Source organism: Lonchura striata, chromosome 2, assembly GCF_050655825.1.
Source record: "Lonchura striata isolate lonStrDom1 chromosome 2, ASM5065582v1, whole genome shotgun sequence".
Taxonomy (NCBI): Eukaryota; Metazoa; Chordata; class Aves; order Passeriformes; family Estrildidae; genus Lonchura; species Lonchura striata.
Window position 1 is genome coordinate 33,433,063 of NC_140704.1, and position 7,444 is coordinate 33,440,506.

The following is a 7,444-nucleotide window of genomic DNA, read 5'->3' on the forward strand; positions in this document are numbered from 1 at the left end:
CCGCCCCCGCGGAAGGAGGGGCCGCGCCCGCCGCCGGCCGCCGGGGGGCGCTGTGCGCCAGCGGGAGCGGCCGCCGGGCGGGGCCGGGGCGGAGCGGGCGCGGCCCCGCGCCGGGAGCGCGCTCCGCGGGCGCGGCTCTCCGCGGGGGCGGCCCAGCGCTCTGGGGTCATTTCGGGGTTTTCCTGCTCCCCACCGGCTCCCGGCATCCCGGAGCTCCTCCCGCAGCCCTGCGGCTCCTCAGCCGGGGGAAACAGGGAGGCGCCTGCCGCGCTGGGGATGGGCGCAGCCGGCGTAGCGGGCATCGCCTGCAGCCCCACAGGAAAGCCCCCGCACCGACACCCACAGCTGCGCTGTATTTTGAAAGCACATGTTGCTGTTCATTCATTTATTTATATTTTTATAGGAAGGCAATTAGGGCCCAGCGCGGTGCCCAGGTATGACATTTGCCGGCCTCGGTGGCAGGCAGGCTGCTCTCAAATGGAGGCCTTTCCGCAGAACAGCAGGAGCCAAAAGGCCTTGTGTCACACAGTTATGTAAGACACAATCTCGCCTGAAAATGCACAATGAATCGGGAAGGATTTATGTAATTAATTGACCAGTCTTAACCTGTTATCGTGATGTAAGGAATTTGGAACTCATTAATTTGGGCCCTGACAGATTTCATATTAGAGCTGGCAAATATGGATTGAGCCTCTTATTCTTGTAGCAGCTGGAATTTCCATGACAGTGAGGATTAGTGAAGAAGACCTATTGCTCAAGTCAAACTGCCTCTTTTGTAATCAGCAGCCCTGCTCTGCATTAAAGGGGTAATGGGAAAGATGAAAAAAAAATACAGAGAGAAAAAAGGGGAGAAATGTATTCATGGATGGAGCAGAGCAAGGGAGGGAGAAGAGGGATGTATCCTGGACAGCACAGGTACCAGAGTGGGGTTTTCCCAGCTCTGTGGCAATGAAAATGACACAAAGGCAGCCCTGGGGTGCTGGAAAGGGCCTGGAGGACTGGTCTGTGCTGTCACCATGGGCCTTGCTGCTTCTTGGGCCAACCTTCAGATGGACCCTCCCAAGAGCCACTGAGCACTTGGGGCTGCAGTGTCAGAGGTTCTGGGAACAGGGTCTGGGCTGCCAAGAGCTGGAGGGATTTAGGAAAATAAGGGTTTGGGTCATGATCCTGGGGAAGGCAGGGCTGGGAAGCACCTATAAAGACACATACTGAGACACCTTCACAGCCTGGACTGTGACACCCTCCCTCATGGGGAAAAGGATGCTTACGGTAGGTGAGAGATCCACGGACAAGGACAGGCCTCCATGCAGCCATGGCAAGGGTGACTGCACATTATATGCCTCAAGTTCCCCAGTACAAAGACAAGAAAAGGGAAAGTCCCTTTGTCTGCTGCTTTGTGACAGCCTCTCAGTTTGATTTTTCATGGTGCCTGGTTGGGGAGTGCCCTCATCCCATTATCACTTCTTGGCATTGATGCAATAGTAATAACATTGAGATCGGTCTGTATGGAAACAGTCTAGGGGCTTATGTTTTCTCTCCTGGCAACCTGTAAATGACTGCCCTGGTAGTCAATACAGTCATTAGCAATGACATTAAAAGGTTTTCATGAGGCCTCATCATATTTCTACATGCTAAGTGTTTACCTACTCTTGTGATAAATGCCATGCAGAAATGGAGGAGTGTTTTTCCTTTTTTCATTTTTTCCTTGCTTTATGCCATTTGGCACTTGAACATTTCCTCTTCACAATTGCTTAGATCCACCATTTGCTGCTGTGATGAGAAGGGAAAAGTTGTAAAACGGGTATGGACAGTAAAACCACAATTGTTTGCAAGGACTGTAAAGTCAAATGCAGATTTAAAAAGCCCCCATAGCTAATAAGGAGTTTGTGGCTCTTATCCTCTGGACATCTTTGACCATATACATGTTTGCCTTGATGTCCATCGTTATGTAGGGATAATTTATGAAACCTGGCACTAAAATGTATTCAGTCCTAAATTTGGACCATTAATCCGTGTCATAGCTTTGATCTTCTTGATGTAAAAACAAAACAAAACAAACAAAAAAGTCAGACCAATAGATTGCAATTGGATTGTTCTCCTTCAAAAAATGTATTTTGTCTTACTGTCTCCTTAAAAAATCTTGACACATGTCAACTATCTCATATTTTCCAAAAGGTAAGGAATAATTTATTATTTATGACACTACAGCCAACTCAACTATTGTCTCAATCAGTTTATCTTTGCTTCTCTGGTGATCAGGAGCAGCAAACCACCCAGGTACTGCTGCAGTTATAGGTTTTGTCCAAATGTTCCTCTTGTTAAAATGTTGATCAGACACATCTAATTTCCATGTTAAACATGCCAGCATATGTCTAAGTTTAGAATTATTTCAAACTGCAATAAAAAAGCATTTTCAAGTTTAAATGGATACAGTAATTACAAGTATTTGCACGTTCTCACGTTCTCTGATTTCTTCCCATGGTTATATTTAAAATATGTGAATATGTGTTAGTGGTAGAACTTTCCTGTGATACTCATGATTTTGAATGTTTGCAAAATTACTTCTGGTATCTGTTTCTTTTCTTATTTTTCTTTTTCTTTTTTCTTATTTTTCTTTTTTTGGCTTGTAGATAAGAAAACAGTCATCAGATGAGATTAAGATTTTGTCAGGTTCTTGCACTATTTTTACTCTTTTGATGGCTATTCAGAAAGCAAGGAAAAAATTATACAGAAAAAAAGCCCCGTAATTAGGCCTTCTGAACAAACATATATTTTCTTCAGATATTTTGTTACTAGAACAATACTAGAGGACTGATTTAGTTTTTGTGCAAATACTAAATGAAAAATTCACAGTAGAAGTGGGTAAGATGTATCAAGCACTGATTCAGTTGAGCTCAATGGTAAAAACTTTGTGCTGCTTGTGTGGGGGTTAAAAAATTCTGGTTTCTGAATGATGTTGAGATTAATAATGACATTTTTGTTGGAAGAAATAGGTAGCCTTTTTGAATATGCTGTAGTAAATTTTTTTCCTGTAAACAGAAAAATGTTTGCTTTAAAATAGAGAACATCTTAAAACAGTCATTTTCAAATAAAGTGATTTTTTGTTTGTTTGTTTCTGAAAGACAATATTTAGGAGTACTTCTGGATTTATTTCCTATTTTTGGTGTACTTATGTTAAGTCATGGGTCTTCATAGGCTCATAGAATGGGTTGGCTTGGAAGGGTCATTAAAGTTCCAAACCCCCTGCCATGGGTAGGGACACCTCCCACTAGACCAGGTTGCTTAGAGCCACTTCCAACCTGGCCTTGAAAACTCTCACAGATGAGTTGTCAACAGCTTCTCTGGGCAACCTGTTCCAGTGTTTCACCAACCTCACAATAAAGAATATTGTCCTGATATCTAATCTTAACCCACCTTCTTTTTGTTTAAAGCCATTTCCTTTGTCCTACAGGATCAATAATACTGATGATAAAGTGGACTACAAAGTCTATTCTTTCCCTTTTCATGTTCATGCTTTCAAAATGCCACTTATTTCCAGTTTCTAAGACCTCTCATAAGTTCTTATTTCCTGTTATTTCACAGTTAATGAAAACAGTTTCAAAAGAGCAGTATCTCATGCTTCAGAAAGAGAGTACTTGTGATTTTTCTGAAGTCGCTCTTCTGAGCCAAGTGTCAGAAATCTTGATTCTGTTTTATTTCCTATATAAGCAATACATTCTTAAAAGGTTTCTGCAAGGAAAAGGCAGTCAGCAGCCATAGGTGGCCAAGACTTTTAAAAGCCTGGGGCAGATGAGGGTGTTAAAAACTTGAAACTGCAGCCCTGAGTTTTCCATAACACTCCCCACTTACACCTGGATGAGGAATTTTAGCAGCTTTGCATTTCTGGACACTATTTTTTTTTTGGAGTTGGTTGGTTTTTGATACATTTTGGGCTTGTGTTTTTATCCCTGTGTGTGGATAAAAACAGCCAGTGTAGGGCTGAAAGCTGGGCAGGTCTCCTAGGAGAGAGGCAGCACCCTATTTCTGTCTTGCCCCTGCAGTCTACTTTCAGCATTTGCTGGCAGCCTCTATCCAAGAGCAGATTCAGAGTCCCAGGACCTGCTGGTTTGACCCAGTTCTTAGTTTTTCTTGAATGCAATGGCTGTCAGGCCATAACATAGAACTTGGTCTGGACCAGAACTCATCTTAAGAAATTGGGCTTTAATTAGAACCCTCAGTGTGGGCCAGGAGTTCACCCACAATGTTCAGCATTCCTGTGTTCCCATTTGTGTCTGCACACCACTTTTTACTTTTGATGGTCATTTGAGAGCTTTGTGTGTTGAACTATGAGACTGAGGCACTAAAAGTGCAGGGATAGGTTTTCTTAGAAGCTAATACTGACATAAGGAGTTTGATTGCTAAACAAATTTAGTTACTCTGGCTCACTCCCTGAAGAAGCCCATCACTCACCTGATGTGCAAGAGCCTTGGGAGACCTGGTCCTAGGACAGAAAAGTAACCATATGAATGTCCACCTTGGGACATTTTTGTAGCCCCAAGAAATAACTTTGTTGGAAGAATAACCTCTTTATATAAGATAGCTTCTTAATTTTTGGCAAGAAATGTCCTCTAAGTGCTGTTTATATTAATATTTTTTATTACTATTTCCAGTTCTCTAAAAGGCTCAAGACTGTTGCTGCTTCTAATGATCTGAGACATTGGGAGAGGAGGTGGGATATGAGTGTCTGTCCATAAAAATGCTGCCAATTTGGTCACACACAAAAAGAAGTCTGAAAGCAAGTTTGGCTTCTGAATGGTTTGAGTTTTGCTGGGAAGTCAACATCCACCTTGGCACCAGAGTCCATGCATCATGGGCTGGATATAGGAAGTTAATAATTTGTCTGTGTTTATGATAAACTTTTCCTGTCCAGAGTCTCAGAGTCTTTTGTGATGAGGAATTAATTCGGCCTTACAATAAACAGGATCTACTTTTTTACAGCTGGGGAAACTGAGGAACAGTAAGGTGACCACAATAATGTACAAGACCTCTTTCTCAGATGAGGGAGGAACAGTGTTCCTCCAGCTGCTGGGCTCCACTGCATTACCTGCTGGGAGGGATGAAGTGCCACGCCCTTCTGAAAAGGAGAACCCCCAGCTGTCAGAACAAAGCACTCCAAAGAGGTAGCAGAGGGGTCCCAGTTTTTGATGTTTGACTTGAGACATGTGAAAGGGATTTGCTTTTGCTTCCCAGCACTGTGCACTCTGACACTCAGAAACCAAACTCCCTCTGGCATCTATTGCATTTGTAAATTTTGGGCTAATTATCTTTTGGGTTGCAGCATTCATAACAGAGATTCATATCTATTTTGGAAAAAGAGAGTTACTCGCTCTTCTCACTAATTAAAAAAACAGGAAGTGAAAAGAGAGAGGTAATTAAGGTACCCTGCTTAGCTTGGTTAAATAAGCAGGACTGACAGGATTTTCTCTGAGGGACACTTGCAGAAGTTCTGCGGTCTTGTTGATATTAGATGGTGTTATCACTGGAACTGGACTGCAGGAAGCAGATCTGATGTTGACTAAAAAGTATAGGAAAGACTGATTTTTGCCAGATATTTCAGTCTCTACTCATCCATCCATGACACTAGTTGTTAAAACAATTTGGAACTGCTAGTATGAGTAAAGACCATTGGTCTAAGTAAGCACTGCAAACTTCCTTTTCCAAAGCTGTGTTGCCTGTACAGCTAATTTCAGCAGACCTCCTCTCCATGTGAGTTTATTTAGCTGGTGGGGTGTATGAATGACCTTTCATAAGTAAAAACAATTCTCAAAAACTGACATGACATGCGAGCACTATGGGTAAATATAATTTTATACAACAACCCATTTGATTAAATCCAAGCAGAATCTTTTAAGGTTCATATTTTGCTTTCTGACCAGATTTTTTTCTTGGAGTAGTAACAGAGACTTCACCTGAAGGCTCTGCAAGTTTATCCTTAATTCTGTATTGTTTGTAGAAAGTGACAATGACTTCTGAGCAGGAGATGAAGACTGTGCCAAGGACAGGGCATTGTGCTGTTCCTGGAGCTTGACTGGCTCTTCCCTCCCACTTTGTTCCTTACTAATCACAGTGGCTTCCTACAACACATTTATCAGGGCAAGCCACTGCCTGTAAATAAGAGAGGTTTTCGTCCTTTCCAAAAGCCAGAAGTACAATGTTATCTTTCCTATTTCCCACAGAGGAGAGCCATTAGGAAATTCCTTGGTTTAGTTTGTCCCTCCTTGTTCCTGCATGATGTTGGAGCCATTGTAAAAAGATGAGGCTTATGTTTCCTTCTGAAGATGGCCAACTCATTGATGCTTTGGATTGATGAGCTGAATGTTCCCTGATGCATTGCATCCTGTAAGAAGAGTATTCTGGGCTACTTCAGGGCTTAGAAGTACAAAAGGAATGTTGCTGGTCTGAGAACTGAGTACTTGGTATTATTATGGGTGCAACACAAGGAAGCAGAGATCTGAATGTTAGATTTGGTGAAACATGATTTGGGGAGACAGATCATGGCAGTGGTGGTGATGTGCTTGCACTAATTCATAACCATCAACCTCAGCACCCCCTGAAATTTCTTAGAAGGCAGGACCCAAATTCCCCTGTGGCAATAACTCAAGAAAGAAACCTTAAATATTTGGCTTTGTAAAGTAAATTGCTGTTCCTACAGAAGGTTCCTCTGGCAGTTCTCAGTTTCTCTGTCTGCTGTAGCAGGGAGAATAGGAAGGGGCCCCTGGCTAAAGCTCTCCTGACCCATCAAGGGTTGTGGATAGTGTCAGGGATGTCAGCAGCAGGAGAGTCACCTCTCTTGCACATTCCCTGTTTTTATGTGGTTTTGCCCTGCCTAAATCTCCCCCCCAGAAAATGGTGCTTTGGAGCCTGCTAAGAAATGTATGCTGAACTCTGCCATTTGAATGCACGATGGTTTGCAGCTCTCCTGAGAAGTTCAAGCTTCCCTCTCAGTTTTGCAGATATTAATACTGTGCACATGCAGAAACTCTACAGCCAGATAAAAGATTTTACTTCTCGCAAGTCACAGATTAAAAACCAAACTATCCTCATTTACAGAAGTCATCCTCTGGGGTCAGAAGAATCATTTGTGTTAGCAAGAGAGGTGAGACCTCCCAAGATGTGCCAAAATCATCCTGAGATGAAATTGCTCTGCTCTTCCCGGGAGGGCCCACTGCATCTCGCAGGGTCAGCTCCATAAATTGTATGTTCTTCAGGGCAAGGACCTTGCCCTCCGATTTGTCTGGGAAGAATGTGTTTGGTGTGCCATACCACAAATAATAAATAACTGCTTTGGCCGCTGGCTGGGCTTGGGATTATGAGTCAATTCTCCCTCCTGAATCATTTCTTTTTCTGAGATACCAGCAAGGCAATTTTACTGGACTATGTCAGTGCTGATGTTAGTCCCCTGCTC